The 26712-nt window shown below is 49.5% G+C and overlaps 1 pseudogene across 2 annotated transcripts in view; it reads right to left on the bottom strand.

Moving 5' to 3' along the window:
• Positions 1 to 25399, bottom strand: part of GGTA1 (glycoprotein alpha-galactosyltransferase 1 (inactive)) — a 58677-nt pseudogene extending 33278 nt beyond the window's left edge. For both annotated transcript variants that reach the window (NR_132141.1, NR_132139.1), the window contains 2 exon segments: positions 25356 to 25399; positions 4967 to 5081 (listed from right to left, as the gene is read on the bottom strand). The product of NR_132141.1 is annotated as a glycoprotein alpha-galactosyltransferase 1 (inactive), transcript variant 2 (transcript).
• Positions 25400 to 26712: the final 1313 nt, after the last annotated feature.

The following is a 26712-nucleotide window of genomic DNA, read 5'->3' as shown; positions in this document are numbered from 1 at the left end:
TTTCTCTCTGAATCCATCCTATGGCCCCAGACCATTTGTAGAACTCAGTTAACCAGAACTCAGCGCCTGCACTGCTTCCCAAATGCAAGCACTCTCACCCCCATTCCTGGAATATGTGCAGATTATGCTAAAAATATACAGGCATTTTGCAAGGCAGGGTCACATTGTACAGCCTGTCATTTCTCCACCTTCCTCCCTCTACCCTCACCCTCCTCCTTTTCCGCTTCTGTTTCCCTGTAGTGTCAGACAGACTTTTCCATATGGCCCATAAGTGAATTCTTCCCTACCACCCACCTCCAATCCTTCTCACACAGAACAACACACACACCCTCTGAGAATCTCACAGTTCCACCCCAACAGGGCGTCAAGGTAATTCCTTCCAAACAGAATTCCACTCTGAAAGGAATTCTAGCAGATCCTATCTTCTCCATCTCGTGCCAGGGGAAAAGGTGAACCTCTCAGCTGAATGCCATGCACTCAGATGCCATGGAAAAGCCATTATCTCAGAGAGCAGGAATCCGGCAGGGTGAAAGTGGTGGCAGGAGAAACCAAGCCTTCTCCGCAGGCTCCACCTCTCTGCAGGCTAAAGAATTCTCCTCCCAGCCTGAGATTCCTACATCAGGCCCCTAGAGCCCACCCGTTCTCCGCTTGAGCCTTAATCACTTTCAGGCTATTGTGATGGGTCCAGACTGGCACAGGCCCTGGCTCCCAGTAGGAGCATCCCAAGTGTCAGAGCCATTTGAACCACAGCAACTCCATCTTGAATGGGAGCTGGGTAAAATAAGGCTGAGACCCACTGGGCTGCATTCCCAGATGGTTAAGGCATTCTAAGTCACAGGATGAAACCGGAAACCAGCACAAGATACATGTCATAAAGACCTTGCCGGTAAAACAGTTTGCGGTAAAGAAGCCGGCTGAAACCCACCAAAACCAAGACGGTGACGAGAGTGACCTCTGGTCCTCCTCACTGCTACACTCCCACCAGCACCATGACAGTTTACAAATACCATGGCAATGTCATGAAGTTACCCTATATGGTCTAAAAAGGGGAGCCATGAATAATCCACCCCTTGCTTAGCATGTCATCAAGAAATAACCATAAAAATGGGCAACCAGCAGCCCTCGGGGCTGCTCTGCCTATGGAGCAGCCATTCTTTTATTCCTCTACTCTCCTAATAAACTTGCTTTCACTTTACAGATTCACCCTCAATTCTTTCTTGAGTGAGATCCAAGAACCCTCTCTTGGGGTCTGGATCCAGGCCCCCTTCCTGTAACACAAGTGTTTGGGGTGAACAAATGAGTAAGGAGAGTTCTGAGGCACTCCAGTTCTGCTCTGCCATGGATTCATTAACAAACATGGACTAGGCTACTGTGCTCCAGATGGTTTTTGGAACTGGAGATGCTTTAGTGAACAAGATTATCATAGAGCTTCTGTTCCAATGGGAGTCAAGAGACTCAACAGGATATATAATGTCAGGTAGTGACAGTGTTGCAAAGAGAAGGAAAACAGGTAAGGGAATGGGGAAGGGTGCAGTAATTAACTGGGTATTATTGACCTTGGACAAGACTCTAGTCTTTAGTCCTCCATATCCTTGATTATAAAGGAGAGTGTTCAGCTCCAGCATTCCAGGTAAAAATTAGGCTAAGAGCAAAGACTCTTAAATCAGCAGAGTCCTAGATGTACACCTTAGGCCAGTTACTTTAACGCTCTGAGCCTCTATTTACATATACAAAATGGAGATTCTAACACCCTCCTCAAAGGGTTCTTGAAAGCATACTGTGCCCATGGTCTGTTAATGCCCCCCACACAGTACCTATAATAATGATGATGCTTTTTAATGGGAGAGATTCAGAAATGCATGGCTCAGAGCTTGGTGTGAAAGCAGGGCTGTGAGTTCATCTGAGAGGGGAATCTTGATGGGCAGCATCTCTCAGAACAGTCAGGAGCGAGTCCACACGCCAACTGCATGTTGTGATAAAGTCAGCTCCACACCCCGCTCTATCCCGGGAACACGGCTCTGACCAGACCAGCGGCACCTCCATTTGCACCCCACCCCACCTCCCTGCTCCACCCCTGCCTCACCCCGTCCCCAGCCTTGTCATAGTCCTGCAGGTCAGCCCCAGCACCAACACAGTGCCAGCTTTCTAAACTGGCGTCACGAGTTTCTCTGGCCTCAGATTCCTTGGCCCAGAAACAAGTCCTTTGGAGCTAAGATTCCCCAGTAGGCTTCTCTGATGAACCCAGGATGTGCATGAGAAATCAGCCTCAGGGATGTAAACCTCATTTTTTGAGGGCAGTTCTTTTAGCCACATAGAGCTAACCCTGCTGCAGTGACCTACACGGGCTCCTTGGTGTGATGATCAAATGATAGGATTCATCAACTATCACTTCTCAGCCTTTTGGCTCAGATCATGCATAGGAACCACCAACCAATATGCACTGAATGCAGAGGCTGACTTACCAGGAGCTAATGAAGCTTAGGTGTCAGGGTCCTCACGTGCACAAGCCCCCTTGCAAGACTGGGCCTGATTTCCCATTAGGGTGAGCATGAGAAAGCCCCAAATGCTTCCCAGAGGTAAAGAGTGTTGCCTTGCCTGGGAAAGTCACTCTCTAGCCTCAGTGCCTGTCCAGGGGCTGCAGGCTGAGCTGGGGTGCTGACCCATTACCTGCACACCCACCTAGGTCCCAGAAACAACCGGTCCCAGGTGGACCTTGTTGAGCACCTGGGCCCCTCCTCCTTTGGCCTCAAGAAGAAGGAGATGAACTACACACTGCTGTCTCTGCTCCCTGCTCAGGGGTCACTATGATCCAGGTCTCACAGCCACCTCATGCTCCACCCAGGTTTGTCTGCCTCACTATGCCTAGCAAGGATCCAGGGCTGAGTTTTCTCATGATCTGGCTGGAGCCACCTGAGAAACTGTCAAATGACTTAGAGAAGTGGCATTGCCAATAACAAATTGGGAAGCTAAAATAAATTCCTCTAAACTCTCAGTAATAAAAAGCACCCATTGATTAACCATGCCACAGGCAAAACTGATTTATCTGTCTTTTCTCTTTTATTGGAAATGATTCTAGAAAACTGTTGTCAGATAAAGTGGCAGTCAGAGTATGTAGCCCAAACATGACAGGTGTATCAGACAGTTAAGTAACACTAATCATTTTTGTATTAGTTTTACATCATTTTCTTATGTCATTGTTTTCTGGATTTTGTTATATTTGGAATGTTTGTCAGTCTTTGTTATTTGTTGTGATATCACTTCTCATATTCCAGATACTTACTTCCATACCTAACATTGCATTTGCAACCTTGCTTTTTTTTTTTTTTTTTTTTTTTTGAGACGGAGTCTTGCTCTCTCACCCAGGCTGGAGTGCAGTGGCACAATCCCGGCTCACTGCAAGCTCCGCCTCCCAGGTTCATGCCAGTCTCCTGCCTCAGCCACCTGAGTAGCTGGGACTACAGGCACCCGCCACCACGCCCGGCTAATTTTTTTTTTTATTTTTAGTAGAGACGGGGTTTCACCGTGTTAGCCAGGATGGTCTCGATTTCCTGATCTCGTGATCTGCTCGCCTCAGCCTCCCAAAGTGCTGGGATTACAGCCATGAACCACCACGGCCAGCCCATTCTTCTTCTTAAAGAGGGCTCCCCAAATGGAATCAGCTTCAAACCCTGCAACACCTGTATTTTCCCCAATCAAGCCAGGCCAGGCCAGACCCTGGGCTAAACCCCTTTTCAGGAGTCTCTTAGTTAAGCCCCATGACAACCCAGTGAAGTTACTCTATTATTATCCCCATTTCACAGATATGAAAACAGAGGCTCAGAAAGGTGAAGTAACTTGCCTAGCGTCACATAGCATAAGGTGGTGGAGTTGGGGTTCAAATCCAGGGAGCCAGGCTCTACTGCCCTCTCTTTTAACCACTCTGTTGCTCTAGAAAACATGAAGGCTTCTGCATGGGTTAATTGCTATGGGGCCAGCTCTTCCTTGGACCAGCTGGTGAGCATCAGCTCAACTCTCCTAGCATTTCCAGGCACCTTCTGTGTGCGTGGTGTGGGGTGTCCTCACTCACAGCATCTTGTTTATTCCTCACAATGGTCAGTGCGGTGGCCTTAGTGTGGCTTTTTTAGCTGAGGAAACTGAGCTTTAGCAAAGGGGCATAGCTTGCCAGAGATCACTGGGCATGCCCAGAAGTCTTGGTGCCAGATTTAAAATGCCTGCCTCCCAGGCCCAGCCCTTGGCATAGGGATGGTGCTGGGTGTAAGGAGGAAGATGCCTTATTATCCTAAAACCTCAGTGAGCTGGTGGGTCTTACAAGGAAATGCTTCCATGATACAATTCACGGGGAAGCAGGGGAAGTGCATGGAAGGTTGTCTCCAGTTTTGTTTTTCATTATAAGGGTCAGAGTAAACAGACACAAGAAAATAAGAGACAGGTCTCAGACTGAATACATGGCCCACTGTCGCTCCAGCCATCTCAAATGGAACGACCTGTTCTCTGAAGTATATCTTACAGTGCTTTCTCTCGAATCCCCTTTGGGAAATCTAAAGGCTGAATCCAGCCAGCTTTTCCATGCTGCCTGGTCTAGAAATCACTGCAAGGGTTTTTCCCAGAGAACCAAAGTAAGATAAATGAAAGATGCTACACAATTCTGAGAGGGCTCTGCCTCCATCCATAACTTCACCCCTGAGCCCCAAGACTCGCCCCCTGCTCCTGCATTAACAACTTAAATCCTTCAGGAAAAACTCCAGGCTGCAGCTTGGCTGCAGCCCTGTGAGGTCCTGCCAGGGGAGCAAAATAAAGCTGAACTTACAGTGAAGTCCCTGAGCCGGCATCCTGCTTCCAGATCCACTGCTGGACAGACAAGGACTTGGTCCTCTTCCAAAACTACTGAGGGGGCCACCGAGAGTTTAGGGGGATCCACCCGTGACCCTAGCATGGCAGAAGCAAATCATTTCACCATCTCACGTACCTCATCGTCTGCCGCTTTCACCCCAGAGTAAAAGGCAAAACAACAAAGTTCTTTTGAGCTCCCTTCTGCAGAAGGAGGCAGGACTCAGAGAAAGGGAAGGTGCTGGTTTCAACTCCTGTCAAAAGAATAAACAGCTGTTTCAGGAGATGGGGAGTAGACAGAGCCCTCAGCAGCCAGGGGCTTTGTTCCTTGCAGGCCTTTGGGAAACGAGCTGTTTATCAGGCCTGTTGACTCAGAGCTGTGTGCCAAGGCAGAAATGTTCCTCTCTGGATCCATGAGCGGCCCAGCCTCCTTGCCAAGCAAAACCATGGTCCAAACTGGGCCTAGTATGGGAGGAAGAAAGGCCACCACCCACCCTTGAGAGGGACACCAAGGGGGCCCACATCACACACTCCTGGATAAAAATGGAAACCATTCTGGACCCAAACAACTTCAAGTGACTGCTCCTAGGACCAGCCAATGGAGACGTTAAAACACACACACAAACACACACACACCACAGAGGAGTGGATAAAGGGCTATCTTGAGAGTCCTCAAGACTGGTGGAAATTCTACCTAAATGTTCCTCAAAGTTAAGTCCTTCCTCTACATCTTTTAGGCTTCAGAAGTCGCTGTTTGGTTTGAACACTACATTTTCATAGAATGTTACGGGATCTCCCACAGCACAAAGCACACTACAAGAACTTTAAAAGGTCACCAAGGCTCAACTCCGCTCTTCGGCTGAATAATGCTTAACCCTTCCCATACCCACCTCCTGCTCCCAAAATAGAATCTTGCAGCTGGAAGGGACCTAGGGGCAGTGGATTTTCTTTCTTTCTTTTTTTCTTTTCTTTTCTTTTTTTGAGATGGAGTCTCACTCTGTCGCCCAGGGCGGAGTACAGTGGCGCGATCTTGGCTCACTGCAAGCTCTGCCTCCTGGGTTCAAGTGATTCTCCTGCCTCAGCCTCCCGAGTAGCTGGGACTACAGGCATGTGCCACCACGCCCAGCTAATTTTTTTGTATTTTTAGTAGAGACAGGGTTTCACCACGTTGGCCAGGATGGTCTTGATCTCTTGACCTCGTGATCCGCCCGCCTCAGCCTCCCAAAGTGCTGGGATTACAGGTGTGAGCCACCATGCCCGGTGGGCAGTAGATTTTCAAATGTCGAAACAGCTAAAACTTTTTCAAAAAGCAAACAAAATCATTCTCAGAATCCCCACGACCTGAAACAGAGCACACGGAGTCCTTTGGCTAAAGCAGGGAAATGATGCTCAAAGCCCCTTCCTCATCCTCCCACGTGGCTGAGACATCTCCAGGGAGTACAGTCTGGAAACCCCAGACTAAAGACAGAGGACCAAAGCCAGACAGGAAGGAATCAAGGACTGGCCCCCCCGATCGCTCAGTAGTGCCTAATCCAGCCTCTTCCTCCCGTTCCCCAGAAGGAAATTTCACAGCTTCCGCCTCTTAAGGGGATGAGTTATTTGGCCACAACCTTTAGGGTCCAGAAGTCTTCCTAATACCTTGCTTAAATCCTTCCTGTGGCTATTTAAGCCAAACAGATGCCCACCTGCCTATCCTGTTGTTCTGCTCCCAGTTCCACACCCAAACGAAAGTGTGTGGATGTTCACCAAGACACATGCATTAGAATATTCATAGTTGGCCGGGTGCAGTGGCTCAGGCCTGTAATCCCAGCACTTTGGGAGGCCGAGGCGGGTGGACCATGAGGTCAGGAGATCGAGATCATCCTGGCTAACACGGTGAAATCCCATCTCTACTAAAAATACAGAAAATTAGCCGGCTGTGGTGGCAGGCGCCTGTAGTCCCAGCAACTCGGGAGGCTGAGGCAGGAGAATCACTTGAACCCGGGAGGCGGAGCTTGCAGTGAGCCGAGATCGTGCCACTGCACTCCAGCCTGGGCGACATAGCAAGACTCCATCTCAAAAAAAAAAAAAAAAAAAAAATTTCATAGCACACCCCAAACTAGATGCTCTCCCAACGCGTATCATCAGAACAGGTAAGTTGTCACCTAGTCCCACAGTGGGATTCTACCTAGAGCAATGAGAATGAGCGAGCTACAGCTACTCACGTCAACAAGGAAAATCTCACACATACAGCACTGAGTGAAAGAAACCCAGCATAAAAGGTACACACTGGATGATTCCATTTATTTAAAGTTCAAAAATAGGCCAAACTGGCAGGGGGCGGTGGCTCATGCCTGTAATCCCAGCACTTTACGAGGCTGAGGCAGGTGGATCACCTGAAATCAGCAGTTTGAGACCAGCCTGACTAACATGGTGAAACCCCGTCTCTACTAAAAATACAAAAATTAGCTGGGTGTGGTGGCATGTGCCTGTAATCCCAGCTACTCAGGAGGCTGAGACAGGAGAATTGCTTTAACCCAGAGGCGGAGGTTGCAGTGAGCCAAGATTGCGCCACTGCACTCCAGCCTGGAGACAGAGTGAGACTCTGTCTCAAAAAAAATAAAATAAAAAGTGGCCGGGCACAGTGGCTCACACCTGTAATCCCAGCACTTTGGGAGGCTGAGGCGGGTGGATCACCTGAGGTCAGGAGTTCGAGACCAGCCTGACCAACATGGAGAAACCCCGTCTCTACTAAAAATACAAAATTAGCTGGGCATGGTGGTGCATGCCTGTAATCCCAGCTACTCATGAGGCTGAGGCAGGAGAGTTCCTTGAACCTGGGAGGCAGAGGTTGCAGTGAGCCGAGATCATGCCATTGCACTCCAGCCTGGGCAACAAAAGCGGAACTCTGTCTCAAAAAAAAAAAAAAAAAAAAAAAAGAATAAAAAGTAACAGAAATCAGAAATCTTCCTGCTGGGAGCTGAGCTCTCCTGGGCACTGTGTTTCCCCGCTAGGGCCACAGGACCTGGATGGGCCCTGCCTCCCCAATCCCAGGCACCACAAACACCTCAGGAGGAGCTCAGGGACAATCTGTTGTGCTAAAATGATCTAGGAGGCCAGGCACAGTGGCTCACACCTGTAATCCCAGCACTTCGGGAGGCTGAGGCAGAAGGATCCCTTGAGCCCAGGAGATGGAGACTAGTCTAGGCAATACAGTGACAGCCCATCTCCACAAAAAATGTAAAAATGAGCTGGGCATAGTGGCATGTGCCTGTAGTCCAGCTACTTAGAAGACTGAGGTGAGAGGATCACTTGAGACCAGGAGGTGGAGGTTGCAGGGAATCAATATTGCACCATTGCACTCCGGCCTGGGAGACAGAATGAGACCCTGTCTCAAAAAAATAATTTAAAAATCGGCTGGGCACAGTGGCTCATGCCTGTAATCCCAGCACTTTGAGAGGCTGAGGTGGGTGGATCTCCTGAGGTTGGGAGTTCAAGACCAGCCTGGCCAATATGGTGAAACTTCGTCTCTACTAAAAATATAAAAATTAGCAGGGCATGGTAGTAGGCGCCTGTAATCCCAGCTACTCAGGAGGCTGAGGCAGGAGAATTGCTTGAACCTGGGAGGGGGAGTTTGCAGTGAGCCAAGATTGTGCCACTGCACTCCAGCCTGGGCAACAGAGCAAAGCTCCATCTCAAAAAAATAAATTTTAAAAAATTACAAAATTAGCTGGGTGTGGTGGCACATGTTGTAGTCCCAGTTATTCTGGAGGCTGAGGCAGGAGAATCATTTGAACCCGGGAGGCGGGGAGGAGGTTTCAGTGAGCCAAGATCGCTCCACTGCACTCCAGCCTGGGTGACAGAGCGAGATTCTGTCTCAAAAAAAAGAAAAGAAAAATAATTTTAAAAGCCATTCATGGACCTATGTATGGTCAGTGGGGAAGGGAAGGAAAATTGATTTCAAAACCTAAAGAGCTAGGATGAGATAAACTGGTCCTCTCCATGAGCAAGCAGTGATCCCCGGTCTCATGTGCCTCCCACTTTACAGTTTACAGAGCAGCCTCTCTCTTTTATCTCAATGGATCGTCACAATCACCTGTGAAGTGGTAGGACAGGGCCCTTCACTATTTTCAAAGGTCAACATACAAAGGCTCTGAGAGTCTCAGTGACTCACTCGAGGTCACCAGCTGGGACCTCTTTTCGTTGGAGCCAATGCTGTTCTTCCTACCCAGGCGCCTCCAGGGAACACTACTGATCAGATGAATAAGGCTCCTGGCTGGTCAGCCACAGCTTGGCAGAGAGTGTGCAAACCTGGAAGGCAGACAATTCAATTTCTAGAAAATTCAAACACGGCCCTCCTCCTTCCCTGACACACTTTCATCCTCAAACTCTCAAAACAAAGGAGCACACATTTAGGGTCATTCCTTAATTGAAAGCCAGAGAACCGTAGCAAATGAGCCTCGGGCTGGAGTCCTGCTGATCAAAGCTGTCCAGAGGCTGCCCAGGTAAGAGCTTGGCACCGTGCCCAGCCCCGAGTTGATTAGTCTCATCATTACAGCCCGAACAGCCCATGGATCTATCAGATAACAGCCAGCATTCAGTATCTGTCCATCTTCCACATCCTGAGTTGGAGAATTATAGGGCCTCAGTGTTGTAGAGGCGGCTGCAGACCAAATGTAAAGAGCCCTGGCTTCGTGTCCCAGGTCACTTCCTGCTGGGAAACTTGAAGGTCACGATCTCCAACCTGCTTACCTCTGTGGAGGTGTGAGGATTAAGTGTTCTTGGCAAAGAATGCTACAGACACAAAGGTTGCAAGTTGTTGCTGTTCATTTAATCCTAAACATGTTTAGAGAGGTAGAAAAAGTCCTACTTGACGATGCTTGCAAATAAGAGAGCAACTTGGTTGTCTTCCTGATCTGTGTAAAGGGGATAATCATAATCCCCACCTCTCAGGGTGGTTGAGGGGCTGCAGAACATGGTGGTTACGAGCATAGACTTGGGCTCACTGTGCCTATTGGGTGCAATGTTCACTATTTGGGTGACGGATACACTAAAAGCCCAGACCTCACCACTATGCAGTATATCCATGTAACAAAACTGCATTTGTACCCACTGAATCTATTAAAAAATTGCAAAAAGGGTTAAAATAGTAAATTTCATGTTATGTATATTTTATGACAATTAAAAAAAGAAAACATTCTGGCCAGAACTAGATTCACATGGCAACAGTGGTGAACACCAGGCAAAGAGATTGTGGGAGAGTGGTCTGTTTTTCCCTTCTACCTCTGCATTTTTCTTTTTTTTTTGAGACGGAGTCTCGTTCTGTCGCCCAGGCTGAAGTAGCTGGGATTACAGGTGCCCACTACCATGCCCAGCTAATTTTTGTATTTTTAGTAGAGACGGAGTTTCACCATGTTGGTCAGGCTGGTCTCAAACTCCTGACCTCAGGTGATCCACCTGCCTCAGCCTCCCAAAGTACTGGGATTATAGGTACCGCTGCTATCTACATTTTTCAAATGTTCTACAATGAGAACATATTACTTTTGTAACCAGACAGAAAGTTATTTAAGTAAATAAATCTGGTGGTTCTCTGACACTGACAGTCTGAAAAAATTCATTGTTGCTATTATGTAAATGTGAGCGATACTTTCCTTATTTAATACAAGGAACTAAGTTCAAGGATGCCAACTGAAGTACACACCAAGCTGCTCAGTCAAAATAAATGACACGCAGAGTGGTCCTCCTGTCTAAGACTAGCTGTTCTTGTCTATATTTAAGGCAATTTAAAACAAAACCAGAACCAAAATAAACCCTCTAATGAGCCTCCCCAGAAGCCGTCTGGCTTGGAAAAGCTCAAACACAAACTAAAGAGAAACAGAGAGCTACAGAAAAGCAAGGAACAGCCAGTGTTTCTCCAGGACATTAACTCACTGCCCCTGGGAAAGTGACTCTGTCCATGAATTTCTGTTTCTTCTGCTTCTGGAAAACAGTCCGGTGTAGAATGGAATTTGGAATCTGGAAGAGGCTCATGATTTGTATTCATTGCAAATCCATTTTCCCACCCCAGATAAATGCTGAACAAATCTTAAAAGAATACGAGTTTGAAGGGCAGCCAACAGGTCTGCCTGCCAGGGTGTCCTTGGTCCCAGGCCACATGGCCTACCTTCTCTGGCTCCCCTGCCCTCTGCTCAGTGCTGGCTACAAGGCAGGCAGACAGAATGGAGCCTCCAGGAAAACCGTGAGGAGCTGGGACAATCCCCCGAGAGTCCCCCACCCCACTGGCTATGTGACAGAGTCCCCAGGCAGCCTCCTTCAGAACTTCAGTATCCCGTCCTAACTAGTGAACGAACAGGATTTTGCAAGGTTGTTGTGAAGGTTAAGTGTTGTCACGTGTAAAGTGTCTAGCATTATATTCCTTTGAAATACGTGTCTTCCTGAGTTGATGGGATAGAGGGAGTTGCCAAAATGCAGTTAGTGCTGAGTGGATGGCGGTGTATAGGAAAGCAGTGGGGTGAAGACAAGGTTCCCCAAACCTGGGACTCAGGCCGGGCTCTGGAGAGAAATGGGAGACAGCCCAGCAGCCCCCTCCTGCTCAGTGCTAGCCTCCACGCTGATTAGCACACACAAAGACCTTTGGTGGATGTCTGTATGGGATCAGCAGAGCAGGGCCTTGGGCTTTATTTTACACATGAAGATACAGAGGCTCAAAGAAGGAGGGAAGTGGGGAAGGTCCCCTCCCCTCTGCACCCACATCCACCCACCCTCAGATCACATCTGTGGAACATGGGGAAGTGGACTGAGGAACAGCTTGGGTTTCTGCTAGCTCTCCCATTCTAAGATTATATAATCTCAAAACACCACCACCACCACCACCAAAAACCCATTTGTGATTCCTGTGCACACCATGAACTAGGATAGTTTCTTGCATTCTCTAGGCCTCGGTTTCCGCATCCACAAAACAAAGGTTTAGGTGGAAACTTCTAGGCTCTTTTCCCCTCTGATAATTGTATTCCAGTAAGGAAGGCTCTGCTTCCACGCCCTTTGCCCTTCACCTAAAACTCCACTTGAGTCCAGGCTCACAAACAGGAGATGTGACAGAGGCTGATGAGTGGCCCATTTCTCTGCTGCAAGGGCGATCTGACAGGAGAACAGTGTTTCTGAACTTTACAGCTGAAGCCAGAACTCCATGCCCCAAGACCTTTCTCAGTGTGGGAGGAGGACACTGTTGCTATCTGGCTGGACCACCTACACCACACCCACGTGGGTCTATTCACAGGAGGTCCGCAGTGCACAATGAACAGGTTCCCAGTCTCAGGAGGTCCCCTGGTGATTGGGGATGGTGGAGCCCCAGGTGGTGTGCAGAGAGCACTAAGACAGCAGTCAGGACTCCTGGGCTCCAGTCTGGACCCAGTGAGCCTGGGGAAGTCCCCACACCCCTCTGGGCCAGGGTTTCCCATCTGTTGGGTGAGGGGGCTGCATAGGGGGCTGGCTCCCTGCTCTCTGTGAGGTTTCTTTGTGCGGGCGGCACTCTGCTGTGATGAAGGGCACCATCTCATTGCCTGTGTCTCAGTCCCAAGTCTCTCCCATACGATGTGGCCCTACAAATGTTTTAATCTTTTCGTGCCTCAGTTTCCTCCCTTGTAAAACTACAACGATAACAATCCCTACCACCTGGCTTTTCTAGCTGCATAAAAGGCAGGGCTTTTATAAAGTGGCTAGAATATGCCCAGCATGAGTAAAAAAAATGGCCAGTACACATGAGCTATAATTGTCTCATTATTTGTTTAATCTGGTGTCTGGATGACTTTCCTTTCCCGGTTTGCCCATCTGCAGAAGAGGTGAGCAGAACTCAGGTACCCCTATTTGCTCTTCAGACCAGGTCCACGCTGCACGTCTCAGAAAACGAATCTGAAGACCAGCCTGAGCCACCCACAGCCAGGAAAGAAAACTCTGGGGGAAGAGACAGGAAATCCTTGATGCCGCCCCAAAGCAGATGGATTTGGGGGTTGTCTCTTGCCCCAGGTTGTCGGGCACACAGAGAAGGCCACCAGCTGCACCCAGATTCACTAGCAAAGGAAGAGTCCTCAGCCCATTCCTAGTTTGCCCCAGAGGGGACAACTTTTCAGAGAGGACAGCAGTGAGATGCAGGAGAAGATGTTGGTCCTGGGTTGATCTCTGTTCCCACCTCTGCCCCTGAGCCTCATGAGTTGAAGATGAGGCTCAGGCTGCGCGCAGTGACTCACACCTTAATCCCAGCACTTTGGGAGGCCGAGGTGGGCAGATCATGAGGTCAGGAGTTCGAGACCAGCCTGACCAACATGGTGAAACCTTGTCTCTACTAAGAATACAAAAATTAGCCGGGTTTAGTGGTGCGCACCTGTAATCCCAGCTACTCAGGAGGCTGAGTCAGGAGAATCGTTTGAACCCGGGAGGCAGAGGTTGCAGTGACCCGAGATCGCGCCACTGCACTCTGGCCTGGCGACAGAGTGAGACTCTGTCTCAAAAAAAAAAAAAAAAAAAGCTAAAGAATCAAACCTACAGTCCTAAGAACCAGCGCACTAGCGCCCACCCTTGAAAATGCTCCACTGAGGATCTCTGTTTGGCTGTGCTGTGCAGAAAGGATGTCTTTACAAGGTATAGACTTTTTTTCTTTTTTTCAGGTGGAGTCTCGTTCTGTCGCCCAGGCTGGAGTGCAGTGGCATGATCCCAGCTCACTGCAACCTCCACCTCCTGGGTTCAAGCGATTCTCCTGCCTCAGCCTCCCAAGTAGCTGGGATTACAGGTGCGTGCCACCATGCCCAGCTAATTTTTGTATTTTTAGCAGAGATGGTGTTTCACCATGTTGGCGAGGCTGGTCTTGAACTCCTGACCTCAGATGATCCGCCTGCCTCAGCCTCCCAAAGTGCTGGGATTACAGGCGTGAGCCACCGCGCCAGGCCTACCAGGTATAGACTTTTTATAGCTGAAGGGAACCTAATTTTACAGATGCAGAAACAGGCTCAACCAGAGGCAGGTTGTGGATGTGTGTGTGTGTGCGTGTGTGTGTGTGTGTGTGTGTGTTTAAAGTTTTCTTTTAGAGGCAGGGTCTCACTGCATTGCTCAGGCTGGAGTGCAGTGGCTATTCAGACATGGTCATAGCACACTGTAGTCTCAAACTCCTGGCCTCAAGCAATCCTCCTGCCTTAGCCTGTTAGGATGTGAACTCTTGAAGTCTCCATGTTCTGCCTCTCTTCATTTAATCAATTCATGTTCATTGAGGGCCTACCACATGCAGGCTAGCACCGTTCTAAACCCTGGGGATTCAGCTCTGAACCAAACGCAAGGGTTATAAGACAAATAAAGGATGTTGGGGCTGGGCATGGTGGCTCACACCTGTAATCCCAGCACTTTGGGAGGCCAAGGCAGGTGGATCACCTGAGGTCAGGAGTTCGAGACCAGCCTGCCCAACATGGTGAAACCCTGTCTCGGCTAATATAAATACAAAAATTAGCCAGGTGTGGTGGTGGGCACCTGTAATCCCAGCTACTTGGGAGACTGAGGTAGGAGAATCGCTTGAACCCGGGAGGCGGAAGTTGCAGTGAGCCAAGGTCTCTCCATTGCATTCCAGCCTGGGCAACAAGAGTGAAACTCCGTCTCAAAAAGCAAAAAAATTAGCCTCTGTCTCAAAAAGCAAAAAAAATAGCCAGGCATGGTGGTGCATGCCTGTAATCTCAGCTACTGGGGAGGCTGAGGCAGGAGAATCGCTTGAACCCAGGAGGCAGAGGTTGCAGTGAGCTGAGATCATACCACTGCACTGCAGCCTGGGCAACAGAGTGAGAGTCTGTCTCAAAACAAAACAAAACAAGGATGTTCACATCTTGAAAGTGATAAGGAGGGGTAGGGGTCACTATTTAGGGATGACCTCTTTGTGCCGACCTCTTTCTGGGATCCCCCAAGCCAGCAGTGTGATGGAGTTGGTTCATGCTGGCTTGCATGTTAAATTTTCAAGAATTTGGTAACCCAGTTGTTAAACATAGGCCTTATTAAAAAATTTAATTATATAAACTTACAATTAAATGAATTGTATTAGGAACAAAAGTAATCATAAAAACTCATCACTTCCTAATTATTATATTTTATACTCTTTTTTTTTTTGAGACAGGGTCTCACTCTGTTGCCTAGGCTGAGGGCAGTGGCATGATCACTGCTCACTGCAGCCTCTGTCTCCTGAGCTCAAGCGATCCTCCCACCTTAGCCTCCCCAGTAGCTGGGACTACAGGTGCACATTACCATGCCCAGCTAATCCTTTATTTTCTTTAGAGGTGAGGTCTTACTATGTTGCCCAGTCTGGTCTCAAACTCCTGTACACAAACCATCCCCTCCCAAAGTGCTGGGATTACAGGTGTGAGCCACTGTGGCCAGCCTCATTTTATACTCTTGAAGTTACTTACATCTATTGTATCTAGTCAGAGTGGAAAATACTATACATCAATGTGCTACTGTGCACCTACTCCCAGCTCCTCAAGTGGTGGTAACTTGAAATTGGCCTTGGTGGAAATATTGACACTATAGAAATTGGCAAAGACCACATGCCAGAGCTTCCATTTTTCAAAGAGCTGGTCATGAAACACTTCCTAGCACAACACTGCCAGCAGGCGTTCTGTGTTGGTGGGAAGCTGCATTCTTTGGGTGGCAGGGAAGAGTATGGTGGTGAAGCCCAACTCTCCTGGGGATGTGTGTGTGTTTGTTGGGGGTGGGGTGGGGTTGCCCCCAGTCACAGGAGTGTGAACTTTCTTCTTCCTTTGCTAAGCCTTCCTTAGTGAAGCAAGTCTGGGATCTCTAAGAAGCTCTGTCTGCTCCTGCAAAAGAACTACTTTCTTTAACAGTAGGTATCAAGGGTCTGTAAGATGGTGACTCATGTATTTGATTATTTTTGGTAAATCAAATCCCCGTTTCAGTATACTGAGGAGACAAACATTTAAAGGAACTTGCGAAGAATTTCTATGTATCAATGTGTGTGGTTACTTCTGAATTTCTCTAGATTTTCTTGCGTTAGCTCTCTTTCCCTCAAGGACATAACTGCTGTGGTAACACCTGGGTGGAATTACTATTACTCTACTAATAATAATGATAACAGCACAGCCATTCAATAGTACCACATGCCAGGCAATAGACACTTAGCTCTAAAAACCAACCTATTTTACACAGGCGGATTTTGAGTTTCACTAAACTGCTCAGTGTCAGGCTGCTGTTCTGAAAGCTCCCCAGAAAGTCTATGGCCATACCACTCTGAATGCACCCGATCTCATCTGAAACCTCCCCAGAAGGCTTTTGCCCTCCCTCAGCTGTGGCCCTGTGACCCTCCTTAGGCCAGCAGAATTCTGTGGCACTACAAGGTTCCCCATCTCTGGTGGCATCAGTGGTCTTGTGGCTGCCCAGTTTAGTATCAGCAACCCCTCACCCACCACCAGAGCACAACGGGCCGGATCCTCCCCAAGTCCATTCACTTACACCTGGAATGCAGGACTGACCTAGGCCTGGCCAGTTAGTGGCTCTGCAACCTAAGGAAGCCGCATGGAGGCAGGTGCTAGAGCAACGTTACTCACAGCAGCAAGAGCTAGAATTAGCTCCTATACAAGATCTTGTGTTTATTGCCCGGCCTTTACTGGTTTTGGCCAGCTTTGTTTTCTAGCCTTCTGAAGGATGTTGTCAACAACAAAACATCCCTTCCAAGACAGGCGTCTTCTGCCTCAGTGAGCTGAAATCTCCCTCTGTTGCATACAACCGTGACCTCTGGCCTATATGCCTTCTCATTTGCTACTCAATGTAGCTGCCCCAAACATTTTCTGAGCACTTCCTATGTTGAATTTTCATGCCCTGGAATGAATTCCTAAGCACTTGATTAAATGTGCACATAGAAATATTAATTCTCCCTTTCTCTGCATGGCTCTGGTGAATATACGCAGACAGAGTTTGCTACATCAAACACCAATCTATAAACAGCCAGAGATTTAGGCAACCACAAGCAAACCCAGGCCCAGTCCCTGCTCTCGGGGAGCCAGGCCTCCTTAAAAGTTACCCCACTCCTAATTTTGAAAGTGTCTTGGCTTTTCCCACAGATGCCAGGAGAATTCCTCCAGAGGACAGCTGGCCTGCCACTTGAGGACTCATGGTTTCCCTGGGGCAAACCATGCAAACCAGAGAAGGTCAGGCAGCTGCTTCTCTGCTCACAGATGTTGCCAGCCCCAACATCACCCTTCACCCCAGGCTTGCTCCTTTCTCTGTGCCCCTCCAGCCACCAGGGCCGTCTAGATTCCGGAACAGCTGGAGGAAGAGCAGGGCGATTGATTCTCCTTGCTTCTTCCCTCTGCCTGAAACTCTCTACCCGGTTCCCCCTATAACTCCTGAAGGGCTCAGTGGAAAGGTCATTTCCTCAGGGAAGCCTTCCCTGGCCACCTCCCTGGCCAGGATCAGGCCCCTGTTATACACGCTCTGCACTTCTTTGTGGCTGTCACTGTGCAATTAGTTTTTTTTTTTCTTGTTTTCTTTTTTTGAGATGGCGTCTAGCTCTGTCACCCAGGCTAGAGTGTAGTGGTGCCATCTCAGCTCACTGCAACCTCTGCCTCTTGGGTTCAAGTGATTCTCATGCCTCAGCCTCCTGAGTAGCTGGGATTACAGGCTCCCACCACCAAGCCTAGCTAATTTTTGTATTTTTAGTAGAGATGGGGTTTCACCATGTTGGCCAGGGTGGTCTCGAACCCCTGACCTCAAGTGATCTGCGTGCCTCTGCCTTCCAAAGTGGGATTACAAGTGTGAGCCACCATGCTCAGCCATGTGCAACTGTCTCCCAAGCTAAGCTATGGCCTCCATGTGGGCAGGAATTGTGTCTATCTCATTCATGGTGACATCTCAGGTATCTAGCCCAGGACCTAGTAGGTGCTCAGTAAATTCTGGGTGAATTTATAAATGAATGAATGGATTTGTGGTAGCTCAGTGAATGCTGAATGAGTATCTGATTCACAATATGAGTCTCTGGAACAGGTACCTCTTCTAGCACCTCAGTTCCTGGTGTCCAAATTGGCAAGAGGGGCCCCCAAGTTGGGATTTCTTTGGGAACAACAGCTGCATTTCCCTTGCAGGTTTTTGGTTGGAGCATCCATTTCCTATGTGTTTAGAGTTTTTTTTCCTGCTTTTGTTTCATCGCAGGCGTTGCTCAGAGAGAAGCTGGCTAGACTTGGGTCTTGTACCATTTGGCTGATGGGGAAACTGTCCCACAGTACCCATAGCTAGCAGCACCAGCACGGGGTGGGACGTGACCACCTCACATTCAGCCCAGAGCTCTTTTCAGTGCCTCACCCCTAAGGGGAGCCGAGTTCAGGTATTTTATTTTATTTTATTTTATTTTATTTTTGAGACGGAGTTTTGCTCTTGTTACCCAGGCTGGAGTGCAATGGCACGATCTCGGCTCACTACAACCTCCACGTCCCGGGTTCAAGCAATTCTCCTGCCTTAGCCTCCCTAGTAGCTGGGATTACAGGCATGGGCCACTACGCCTGGCTAATTTTATATTTTTAGTAGAGACGGGGTTTCTCCATGTTGGTCAGGCTGGTCTTGAACTCCCTACCTCAGGTGATCTGCCTGCCTCGGCCTCCCAAAGTGCTGGGATTACAGGCGTGAGCCACCGCGCCCGGTCGAGTTCAGGGCTTTTAAAGCAGGCCCCCCTGAAGATGAGAGCACTGAGACAGAGGTGGATTGAAAAATTCTTATTAAGAACTAATCTTGAGGCCGGATGTGGTGGCTTGTGCCTGTAATCCCAGCACTTTAGGAGGCCGAAGCAGGCGGATCACTTGAGGTCACGAGTTTGAGACCAGCCTGGCCAACATGGGGAAACCCTGTCTCTACTAAAAATACAAAAGTTAGCTGGGTGTGGTGGCGTGTGCCTGTACTTGGGAGGCTGAGATAGGAGAATCGCTTGAACCTGGGAGGTGGAGGTTGCAGTGAGCCAAAATCACGCCACTTCACTCCAGCCTGGATGACGGAACGAGACTCTGTCTCCAAAGAAAAAAAAAAAAGGAACTGATTGCAGGACAGGATCTGGCCTCTCTCTGCCCAGCCTCTTCCATTTGCTGCTTTTCACTCTCTCTGGCTGATTTCAGTCTGAGTAAAGCCAGGAAGGAGCCCTGCTATGCCCCAGGGAAGGTCACTGCAGCTGCTACCTCGTGAACTACCTCCATTCCCTACCTGTGCCCACCGAGGGCTCCAAGCCACCCTATGTTTGGCTTCAGGACCCGGCTTTCATGCCTCAGTTCTGCTACTTAATTTTTGAGGTTTTTCGCCCAAGACATTAAAACTCTAAGCCTCAGTTTCCCCACATGCAAAATGGGGAAAATCATTTCTGTTCTGCCAACTTCAGGGCTTTTGTGAGGCTCACATGAGATGAGTACATGGTCTTACTTCTGAAACTATGCATCAGTGTAGAGAAATCTTATCATAATAATTTTATAATTATTTTTGTTTCCCTCGGGGGTCTTACTGTCAACCCACTCTGATCTCTGTCAGCCGCTGTCTTCCAGGATCCATTTTTTCTACCCAACCTCTCCACTATTCAACCCTCTTGACCACATCCTCCTGGACACCCCATCCTCCTTCAGCTTCCTAGACTCACTCTCTCTCTCTCTCTTTTTTTTTTTTTTTGAGACAGAGCCTTGTTTTGTTGCCTAGGCTGGAGTGCAGTGGCACAATCTCAGCTCACTGCAACCTCCACCTCCCGAGTTCAAGTGATTCTTCTGCCTCAGCCTCCCAAGTAGCTGAGATTACAGGCACACACAACCACGCCCAGCTAATTTTTGTATTTTCAGTAGAGACGGGGTTTCGCCATGTTGACTAGGCTGGTCTCGAACTCCTGACCTCAGGTGATCTGCCCGCCTTGGCCTCCCAGCATCCTGGGATTACAGTTGTGAACCACTGCACCCAGCCGCTAGGCTCACTCTCTCTGGAATCTCCTCCTCCATCTCAGACCACTCACTCTCTGAGTTAGACCCATGCTTTTCCTGCCATTCATATCTGTCAGCCACACAGGGTTTCAGAGAGGAACCCCAGGAAGCACGTGCACACCCCCAAAGTCTCTTGTGGATGTCTGTGTGGGGTTGCCCTGTGGCACAAAATTTGAACAGAAGGCAATGGGTCTCCACCCCACTGCCATCACCGCCTCTGCCTCCTGAGACTCTGTTTGGCAATGAAAACTGGCATAATGGCTGCTACAGCCCAAGCCTTGGAAACTGTCATGGCTGGGTCTGATTGCATGTGACAGAGGTCTGTGGTCTCCTCGCCACATTTGGACAAGCTGAGCCAATCAGCTCTTTGGCTGGAGATTTAGACAACAGATATTCACTTCTTCTTTTTAGAACTGAAAGGACTTTTAGAAGTAATTCTGGGTTGCCAGACATGGTGGCTCACACCTACCATCCCAGGACTCAGGGGGCTGAGGTGGGAGGATCACTTGAGCCCAGGAGTTCTGGGCTGCAGTGTACTATGCAGATAGATCAGGTGTCTGCACTAAGTTTGGCATCAATATGGTGATCTCCTGGGAGTGGGGAACCACCAGGTTGCCTAAGGAGGGGTAAACTGACTTAGGTTGGAAATGGAGCAGGATAAAACTCCCGTGCTGATTGGTAATGAGATCACATCTGTGAATAGCCACTGTACCCCAGCCTGGGCAACAAAGCAAGACCCCATCTTTTACAAATAAAGGAAGAAAGAAAGAAAAGAAAGAAACCTGGGTTGAGCATACTACATGATGACCCCTTTGCCTTCAGTGCATGGACCAAATCTACATCATTCTTTTTTTTTTTTTTTTTTTTTTGAGACAGAGCCTTGCTCTGTCACTCAGGCTGGAGTGCAGTGGTGCCATCTCAGCTCACTGCAATCTCCACCTCCCGGGTTCAAGCAATTCTCATGCCTCAGCCTTCCAAGTAGCTGGCATTACAGGATTACCACACCCAACTAATTTTTGTATTTTTAGTAGAGATGGGGTTTCACTTTGTTGGCCAAGCTGGTCTCGAACTCCCAACCTCAGGTGATCTGCCCACCTTGGCCTCCCCAAGTTCTGGGATTACAGGTGTGAGCCACCACACCTGGCCTCTCCTGACCTCAAATAAACTTCTGAAAAGAGTTGACTATCCTGGGCCAGGCATGGTGGCTCATGCCTGTAAACCCAGCACTTTGGGAGGCTGAGGCATCAGCCTGGATCACTTGAGGTCAGGAGTTCGAGACCAGCCTGGACAACACGGTGAAATCCCATCTCTACTAAAAATACAAAAAACTATCTGAGGGTGGTGGTGGATGCCTGTAATCCCAGCTACTTGGGAACCTGACGCAGGAGAATCGCTTGAACCCGGGAGGCGGAGGTTGCAGTGAGCTGAGATCATGCCACTGCACTCCAGCCTGGGCAACAAGAGCAAAACTCCATCTCAAAAAAAGAGAAAGAGCTGACTATCCTCATTGTTTTCATTATGTCCTCCTCACCTATCAGCAATCTAGCTTGCCTATCCTCCACTCCATCAAAACTGCTCTCAGTATGTTCCAGTAATCTCCTAATTACCCAATGCAACTTCTAATCCTTATCTTCCTGGACTGCTCTGAACCATTTAGCATGGAACTAAACTCATTATCTCTCCCCTCCCCAAACATTCATTCTCCCTTACTCTCTCAGCTAGTGGCACCATCATTCATACAGTGACCCGTGATGGAAAGCCACCATAAGATAATTCTAGCTTGGACTTGTTGAGTTTGCAGTGCCTTTGAGACATTCAAAACAAAGATGCCCATTGGGCAGTTAAACATGCGAATTAGATGCCCAAAGTTGGAGATAAGATGAATGCTACAGAAGTAGCATTTAAAGCCATGAACATGGATGAATTTGCCTGGCCCACAGAGTACAAGTACCAGGTCTTTAAATCCCAGTTGACCCATAGAGACTAACCTGTTATGTGATTTTCCTTACTTCTCTGTTGATTCCCCATTGCTCACAACTCCTTATCATGGCATGAAAGTTTCATCACAATCTGCACTTATTGCATCTATATAATGTGTATCAGTTAGCTTTTGCTGCAGCCACGCTGCATAACAAACAACCCCCAAATCTTAGCTTTTGGCCACAAAAGTCTATTTATTTTTCACATAACATATTAGTGCCCAGAAATCCCTATTCCTGAGGTCATTATTCCAACCACCATTTGGTTCTTTCCTTCCCAAGCCCTGGCCCATAATGGTCTCCATATCACCATCTCCATATCACCATATCCCTATTCTGCCCTGACTCATGTTATTTTCTCCAAAAACTCTTAAAATTCAATCTTAAAAAATAGAAGGTAGGCCGGGCGTGGTGGCTCACACCTGCAATTCCATCATTTTGGGAGGCTGAGGTGGTCAGATCACAAGGTCAGGAGTTTGAGACCAGCCTGGCCAACATGGTGAAACACCAACTCTACTAAAAATACAAAAAAAAAATTAGCCAGTGTGGTGGCAGGTGCCTGTAATCCCAGCTACTCGGGAGGCTGAGGCAGGAGAATCGCTTGAACCCAGGAGGCAAAGGTTGCAGTGAGCCAAGATCACGCCACTGCACTCCAGCCTGAGCAATAGAGCAAGGCTCCATCTCAAAAAAAAAAAAAAAAAAAAAAAGAGAGAGAATCGCTTGAATGAACCTAGGGGGCAGAGATTGCAGTGATTCAAGATCCCACCATTCCAGCTTGGGAGACAGAATGAGACTCTGTCTCAAACAAACAAATAAAAAGAGTTGTCAAATCAAACACGTAAGATTTGTAGGTTTTACAACTGGGCATGGTGGCTCACACCTGTAATCCTACCACTTTGGGAGGCGGAGGTGGGTGGATCACCTGAGGTCAGGAGTTCGAGACCAGCCTGGCCAACATGGTGAAACCCTGTCTCTACTAAAAATTAAAAAATTAGCTGGGTGTGGTGGTGCACGCCTGTAATCCTAGCTACCTGGGAGGCTGAGGTGGGAGGATTGCTTTAATCTGGGAGGTGGAGGTTGCAGTGAGTCAAGATAGCATCACTGCACTCCAGCCTGGGCAACAGAGGGAGACTGTCTCAAAAAAAAGAAAGAAAATAAGTTATACATATCCAACCTAAAATAAAAGGAAAGTACAGGGCAAAGAGTACATTCATTTCAGATAAAATTATATTTATGAGTTTATACCTCTATTAATGTCCAGTCCCCTACTGAAAGCTGCCCCCTCCTTCGGTTGTTCTCCCCTCACCTCTGCCCCATCTCCATGACATTTGTCCATTAGCCATTTTTTAGCCATCATGAGAGGTGATGTAATGGAAAAAGCACCAACCTTAGAGCCAGAACTGCATTCAAATCCTAGCTGCCATTTAGTTGCTGAGTGCCCATATGTTTCTTGGTCTCTCTCAGCCTTCCTTTCCTCAACTAGAAAATGGATTAGCCTGAGGGGCTGCTCAGCCCACAGCCCCTCAGGCTCCAGTCTTAGAAGGCTGGACGAAGGCAGGGACGGGCGCAGAATGGGGACAGAGACTGAGTCCGTTCTGACATAGAAGTAGCAACAAGAACAAAAGCAGGGACACAGCCAGGTACCTAGTCTACTCAGTTGGGCCAGGGAACCTCATTATTTTTTACCTCAACCTGTGAGACCAACTCACATAAATGGTCCCACTAAAGGCCTGGAAGTGCTCAGAGGATGAGATTCACAGGCTTCTTCTCCCAGAAGGGCCAGAAGTCAGCCCTGTGGCCCTAGAGTTGGAGTGTAGGAGAGCTGGTGGTAAGAGCTGGGGAAATGGCTGCTCAGAGCCACCATGGCCAGACAAAGGCAGCTCCTAGCCTATGATTTAGGGGACAGGTCTCCTGGTAAGGTGTGGCCACTAGAGAAGTTTGCCCAAATCACTTTGCACACTTCTGGACCTCAGCTACTCCACCAAAAACTGGATCAGGTTGGATCTGAGCAATCTGACATCAAAAACGTTCTCAGGAGTTTCCCAATACATAGAGGAGATAAAGGAAGAATGGAACTGGTTCTGTCTGAAATAAGATAGGGAAGGGGCCAGAGCCCTGTCCTCTAGCTTCCCCTCCCCTACCATGGTGGCCCTTGAGGCAGGATGCCGGGCCTTACAGGACAGAGTTGAAACTTCTGGACTGGGCAATCCCTAGGGACTTGTTCAGCTCTGCCTTATTCAGTCATTGAGCACCTGTTACATGTAAATGAGATAACTTAGATCCACATGCTGCCCCCCATCTGGTAGAGGAGGCAAAATTCACCCAGATGTAACTCCGAAAGAGGTAGAAAGTGCCTGATGTAGTCAAAGAAGTACAGAAATGCAGCAGAATAACCCTGTCCTCCACACCACCCACTCCCAGAGCCCTCCTTCGCCATGCACTTGCATTTCCTTACTCAGAGACTGGAAGGAAGGTCTCCAGTAGTATCCTTATTTCACAATCGGGGAAACTGAGGCTCTGTCTGGGAAGGTGGCTCCTTACTGGCAGCAAGCGGCAGGCCAGGGCTGCACCCTACATCTCCTGCCTCCTCAGACACGCCTGTTTCCAGGTAAAGGAAGGAGGCAGCCAGGCCTGCTCAGGAGCCCGAAGGAGTGCAAAGGAAGAGCAAAGCCTCAAAACACCTGCCTCGGGTCTCGGTTCCTTCCTGCCGGGAGGAGCGGCCCTCACACCCTCCGCGCCTCCCCGTCCCTCCCGGCCGCCACAGCGGGAAGATCGAGGAATCTCAAATCCCTCTGCTTCTCTGGCTCTTTGCGCGCTGACATTTTTTTCTTCTTTTTACTGTTTTTTTTTTTTTTTTACTTTCTTCAAGAGTTTGTGCAATCATTGTGTTTAGCCGTTTTCCTGCCATTTCCAAACGCGGGGTGGTGTCCTTTTCGAGTAGGAGCAAGGTTTGAAGAGTTGGAGGAAACTCCCGCCTCCCATCGCCCCAGTGCTGCGGGCACCCCGGATGCCAAAGTTAGTGTCGGAAACTTTCCCCATGCTGGGCGTCTGACTGAGTCCTCGGCTCTCCGAAGCTCTCTGACATCTCCCTCTCTATTCCCCTCCTCCTTGGGGTTCCTGCGACCCTCACTTTATCCCCCCACTCCCAGATTCCCCTTCCCAGAGGCGCCCCCTTCCTATCTTGTCCTGGGCAAGAGCCATTCCTCTGTCCTGCCCCACAGGCAAGGACAGACCCCTTACTCACTGCGACTTACTTGGTCGCATCCTGTGTCCCCTGCGTCTCCCCTCTCTTCCTCCACCCCAACCCCGCGGACCCGTGGGGGAACCTCAGCTTGCAGCTCCTCAGGCTCCAGTCTTGGAAGGCTGGACAGAGGGAGGGACGGCCACAGGATGGGGACAGGGGGACAGAAACTGGGTCCGATTTGGCACCGAGGTAGCGACAAGAACAAAAGCAGGGACACAGGCAGGGCAGACACCGGGCAGCGCCGGAGCAGCGGCCCGCCTCCACTCCCTCACCACCCTCTCCCAAGGGCGGAGCCCCCCGTCCGTGTCCTGCTCGTGGCCTCCGGGGACCTGGGCGGCTCCCCGCGGGACCCACCTGATCCGCAGAACCAGGGCGCCGAGGGCCGGCGCGCGGCGAGCTGGGCTGAGCAGGACCGCGCCCAGCTCCCGGCCCCGGCGAGGCCCTCCGCTCTCTGATCAGCCACCGCGCCGCCTCCGCCCGAGCGGAGGCCCGTCCTCCCGCCCGTGGGCCGGCCGGCCGGGCTTCTGCTCTGGGCAGAGCGCAGCGGGCAGGGGCGCGAGGAGCCGGCGAGCGCTGACAGCGGGCGGCGCGCTCTGCCCCGCCCGCAGCGGTCGGTGCCAAGCCGGTCCCCGCCCCGGACACAGACAGCTGGAAGGCCGGCGAGCGAGTGCGTGAGTGAGAGTGTGTGTGTGCCGGGGAGGCGGATAAAATCTCCGGTGAGAGTGGCTGGGCCTCTTTTGCCTTCTCGGGCCTGCACGTGGTGGTGGTGGTGGTGTAGGTGATAGAGCAGGAACCCCGGGCATTGGAGGATGGGGTGGGGTCTGTGCTGTGCTGCTGGGAGGGGCCGCGCTACGCTGGCGCACGGCCAAACTCTGGGAAACTCAGAGCTTTGGAGGTCTGATCCACCGTTTGTTTCCCGAGGAAGGAAGAGCGCGAATGTAGACAGCGGCAGGCCGGGGCTGGAGTCGCTCTTGCGAGAGTCCTGAGCTCTCGAAGTGAGGGCTGGGTGTTGGGCACCTGGTTCAGGGTCTGCCCGCGTTTGCGCACTGACTTCATGATCTGTGAGCCCAGAGTGTCTCAAACGGGGCTCTAAGGCAGCCCCTAGGCTGTGGAATAACTCTTTACTAGAATTATGTAGAAAGGAATCCAAACATTCGATTTCAGAGTGTGCGCTTCTGTGCCCAGTGTGGCAGCAATTCACTCAGAGAGTTGCTGTGGCCACAACTGGCTGCCCTCAGTTCTCTTGTCTTATACTGATAGCGACAAGGTCTTCTCACTCCCGCTCATATCAATCTACTTTACAGATGGAAAAGTCAGAACTTCATTTTGCCATTTGCCATTGAACGTCATTTTCATAGACTAAGAAATTCGCTTCTTAAATAATTCGGCCGGGCGCGGTGGCTCACGCCTGTAATCCCAGCACTTTGGGAGGCCGAGGTGGGCGGATTGCTTGAGCTCAGGATTTCCAGACCAGCTTGGGCAACGTGGCGAAACCCCGTCTCTACAGAATATAGAAAAATTCCCCAGGCCTGGTGGCGTGCACCTGTAATCCCAGCTACTCGGGAGGCTGGAGACTGAGAAAGAAAAGAAAAAAGAAAAAATAAATACAAATAAAAATAAAACTGCCAGGCCAGGCGAGGTGGTTCTAGCTTGTAATCCCAGCAGTTTGGGAGGCCAAGATGGGTGGATTACCTGAGGTCGGGAGTTCGAG

Source organism: Pan paniscus, chromosome 11 (assembly GCF_029289425.2).
Source record: "Pan paniscus chromosome 11, NHGRI_mPanPan1-v2.0_pri, whole genome shotgun sequence".
In the NCBI taxonomy this organism is placed as follows: Eukaryota; Metazoa; Chordata; class Mammalia; order Primates; family Hominidae; genus Pan; species Pan paniscus.
The sequence above is the reverse complement of the archived record's forward strand: the minus strand, read 5'-3'. Positions and strand labels throughout refer to the sequence as shown.